This window comes from Odontomachus brunneus, unplaced genomic scaffold, assembly GCF_010583005.1.
Source record: "Odontomachus brunneus isolate Ranch 3 - 2012 unplaced genomic scaffold, Obru_v1 Obru_scaffold_288, whole genome shotgun sequence".
Taxonomy (NCBI): domain Eukaryota; kingdom Metazoa; phylum Arthropoda; class Insecta; order Hymenoptera; family Formicidae; genus Odontomachus; species Odontomachus brunneus.
The window spans coordinates 210,053-214,756 of NW_022639738.1; the positions used below are offsets into that span (position 1 = coordinate 210,053).

At 36.9% G+C, this 4,704-nt stretch overlaps 1 pseudogene; it reads right to left on the minus strand.

Annotated features, from left to right (window-relative positions):
• Window positions 1-2,797: 2,797 nt before the first annotated feature.
• On the minus strand, window positions 2,798-3,612 carry LOC116853214 (annotated as a pseudogene).
• Window positions 3,613-4,704: the final 1,092 nt, after the last annotated feature.

The following is a 4,704-nucleotide window of genomic DNA, read 5'->3' on the forward strand; positions in this document are numbered from 1 at the left end:
GGCATCTGTCAACATAACCCCATAGAAACATTAGTCGATTTGTGTCTGCATCATAAAGTTATTCTCGATTAAAAATGTCAGTTTACGAGCCAAATTCTCGTCATTTGCGGGAGGTTTTAATTTTCTACTTCAATATGAAGAAATCTGCGGCTGGGGCTCATCGAATGCTCTCAAATACTTATGGTGAGGCTGCTATTAGTGAAAGAACGTGTCGTGAGTGATTTCAACGCTTCAAGAACGGTGATTTAGACGTCGAAGACCGGCATAGCAGTGGAAGAGAGAAGGTTTTTGAAAATGCAGAATTAGAGGCATTACTTGATCAAGACTCGCGTCAAAATCAAGAAGAATTGGCACGATTATTGGGAGCGACTCAGCCATTTCAAAACGCCTCAAAGCCATAGGAATGATTCAGAAGCAAGGAAATTGGGTGCCGTACGAATTGAAACCGAGAGATATTGAACGGCGTATGCTTGCTTGTGAACAGCTGCTTAAAAGGCAAAGACGGAAAGGATTTCTGCATCGCATTGTGACTGGAGACGAAAAATGGGTTCATTACGATAACCCCAAACGCAGAAAAACATGAGGAGTTCCCGGCCATGCTTCCACGTCGATGGCCAAACCGAATATTCACGGCTCCAGGTCATGCTCTGTATTTGGTGGCGTAGTGTATTATGAGCTATTAAAACCGACTGAAACAATCACAGGCGATCAGAATCGAACGCAGTTGATGCGTTTGAGCCGATCATTGAAAAACAAACATCCACAATACAACAAGAGACACGATAAAGTGATTTTGCAGCATGACAATGCTCGACCCCATGTTGCGAAAGTGGTCAAGACATACTTGGAAACGTTGAAATGGGAAATCCTACCCCACCCGCCGTATTCTCCAGACGTTGCTCCCTCTGACTGTCACTTGTTTCGATCAATGGCACACGGCCTGGCTGACCAGCATTTTCGGTCTTATGAAAAAGTAAGAAATTGGATCAATTCATGGACCGCCTCAAAAGATGACCAGTTTTTTTTACGCGGGATTTGTACGCTGCCTGAAAGATGAAAGAAAGTAGTGGCCAGCGATGGACAATATTTTGAATCATAAATGTATAACCAATTTTTTACAATAAAGCCTCGAATTTCGGAAAAAAACGGCGGAAGCAAAGTTGTACACCTAATATATATATATATATATATATATATATATATATATATATATATATATATATCCTCCGATCTTTCCTTAGTTGGCCGGGTCATATTCACTCTCAGTTGTTTTCATGGCTACTCACTCTCAGTTGTTTTCACAGCTACTCACTCTCGGCTGTTTTCACGGCTACTCACTCTCAGCTGTTTTCACGGCTGCTCACTCTCAGTTGTTTTCACGGTTATTCACTCTCAGTTGTTTTCACAGCTACTTATTATTAGTTGCTTTTAAAATGCTACACCTTATTGAACGTGAACGAATATCTATTTTGATGATGAGAGGATGGGGAAACAGACTAAGGTCATACAATGACGTTAAGCAGCTCAATGCAATATTTCGGAATGAAAATACAAAAATCTCGAAATCTACCGTTCACAAAACTATCAGACGTTGCGAAGAAATTGATAGTGTTAAAAATCATTCAAAAATAGCCTTAGTTGGCTGGATCATCCTCCGATCTTGCCTTAGTTGGCTGGATCATATTCCGACCTTGTTTTCGGGTGTCTATTACTTAATGTAAAATACTCAATAACTTTGAAACGGCTGACCTAAAATGAATAAAATTATAGTACTTTGAAAATGTGTTGAGAAAGATTATAAGAAAATGCAATAAAAAATAGACAAATTAATTGGCATAAAAAACCACAAAAAAATTTTTTTATTTTTATTATATAAAAAATTTTTTGTTTTTCTTAAAGCCAATTAATTTGTCTCATTATTCTGTACAAAAAAGCATTCATGCAAGATAATCGAAAGATGAATATTTTACGAGATATTTTGTATTCTTTGTCAAAGTGCTGGAAATTTCAAGTGTTATTATTCAAAAAGTTCTTAACGAAAAAATATTTTATTATAGTGTTTTGGAAAGCTCTCCAGATAAGCCATAAGAATACGTAATAACATATAGGGTCTTCCATTTAAAAAATTGAAGGTGACTTTCATATGACGTTCAAATGACTATTCAAGGTCAAACCAATTACACTGTTTTATAGATCTCTTCGAACCAAACAACTTTTATCTGAAACAGTTTTCTTTAAAATGGTTTGTTTTCGAGATATTCGACCGTTTCCTGACTTTACTAACACCATGTATACAGGATGAGTCATTTTAATAAAGCCGGGAAAATATCTCGAAAAATATGGAAAATACAGAAAAATATTTCAAACAAAAATTGTATGGCTCGGAGGGGGACATAATATGGTGTAATTGGCTTGACCTTAAATAGTCGTTTGAAAGTCACGTGAATGTCACATTCAAGTTTTTAAATAAAACCTACATTTTCCATTGCATATTCTTACAGCTTATCCCGGGAGCTTCGCAAAACACTATAATAAAGTATTTTTTCATTCAGTACTTTTCAAGTTATAAGGCTTGAAAGTTACAGTACCGCCGGCATTAGCATTATTCAAGGTGTACCACGCGAAGGTTGCCCGATCGGATTTACACCTCTTTTGTGCGTGTGCGTGTGCGTGTGTGTGTGTGTGGGTACGTGTGTGCGTGCGTGCGGGCATGCGTGCGTGCGCGCGCGCTTGCACGTGCTCGTACACGCCACGATTTACGTCTTATAACATTTCTTCGAATGTATCATCATTCACTTCAATACACATTCGGAATTCTATGCAATGCAATAGTAGTCCTTTGAAGAAATTCTTCGAGAATAGTTGCCAAAGTTCTAGTGATGCAATTTCTCATATCGACCGAAGTTGTCGGTTCCGTAGCAAAAACAATCCCTTTAACGTATCTCCATAAAAAGAAATCACAAAGTGTCAAATCAGGAGAATTTGGAGGCCATGTGATATAACCGTTGTACTCTATCCAACGTTCAGGATATCTTTGATGTAAATAATTTTGCACAATGACAGCTGTATGCGGAGGAGCACCATCATATTGAAAACACATGCGATCCAATTTAGTTTCTAAATTGATATCTTCTAACAATTCGAATAGATTATTTTGCAAGAATTGTAAGTATATTATTCGGTTAATATTATTATCAAAGAAATAGGGTCCAATAACTTGGCCATCTAAAATGCCACATCAAACATTTACTTTCTACTAATGCTGAGGATCCACATGACGAATCCAAAATGGATTAATATCTGAATAAAAGTGGCAATTATGACGATACAATTCTCCAATATTCTGAAATGTTGATTCGTCGGTAAGTAAAACTTTACCAAAAAAAGTCGAATCTTCTTCTAATTTTTCCAATCCTCAATGACAAAATTTAACACGTTTTTGTTTTTGATTTTCAGTAAGTGCCTGAACTCGTTGAATGTGATAAGCGTTAAATGTAATAATCGTTGAAAGTGAAAACTATTCGCTCTTAAAATGCGCCGGATAGTTGACTGAGAAACATTGAGTTCCCGACTGATTTTACGTTGACCAATCTGAGGATTTATTACTACCATCCCTAAAATAGCTATATTCAAATCATTAGCATCAGTTAAAGATTTCTTTCTACGTTTGCGACATAATGTACCTTCACGAGCTCTATTAATAACTTTCATTATTCTAGTATGATTGGGACATCGACAATCTGGATACCGTAGAACATACTGACGGGCACATTGTCTGTAGTTTTCATTGGCCCTTCCATATTCAATTATCATGTCGACAATTTCAATAAGTGAATAATCAATCATGTTTATTATTAAGGAAACAAAATGTTAATTTTAATACTCTCTTTTTAATTTTTGTGCTCCTAAAGTGACACATCTACAGTGGCGAGGTAACTGATATAGCGTTTTGCTTGCTTGTTAATCAAACGTTTGAGGATGAGTATCGCGCGAGAGTCGAATGGAGAGAATGTGCACACAGGGAGAAGGCATGTGCGTATGCGCCCCAACCATTTGACAAAATTCATTTTTACGTAGAAATGAAAATAACAGGTACAACCTATAACACGCACAGAGGTGTAAATCCGACTGGGCAACTTCCGCGTGATACACCTTGGATAATGCTAATGCCGATACTGTAACTTTCAAGCCTTATAACTCGAAAAGTACTGAATGAAAAAATACATTATTAAAATGTTTTGGAAAGCTCCCGGAATAAGCTATAAGAATATGCAATAGAAAATGGTGGTTTTATTTAAAAACATGAATGTAACCTTCACGTGACTTTCAAACGACTATCCAGGGTCAAGCCAATTACACCATCTTACACCGTCTCCCTCTGAACCATATAACTTTTCAATAAAATATTTTTCCGTATCTTCAATATTTTTCGAGATATTTGCCTGGTTCGATTAAAATGTCTCACTCTGTATATATATATGTAACCGCGATTCGTTGCGGGTTCGAATCGCTTGTCGGATCGGGTTCGTAATGGGCGGAATAATTGAGAAACAGTGTTTTAAGAAAATAATAATGAATAATATATTTAAATACTAAGCTGACGATAATGACAATGTACAGATCGAACAATACGTGTCGACGCCTTTGGTTTTGGTTGTTTGTATCGCCTGACAGAGGTTTGTTTAGACGCCGGTTTGTGTGATG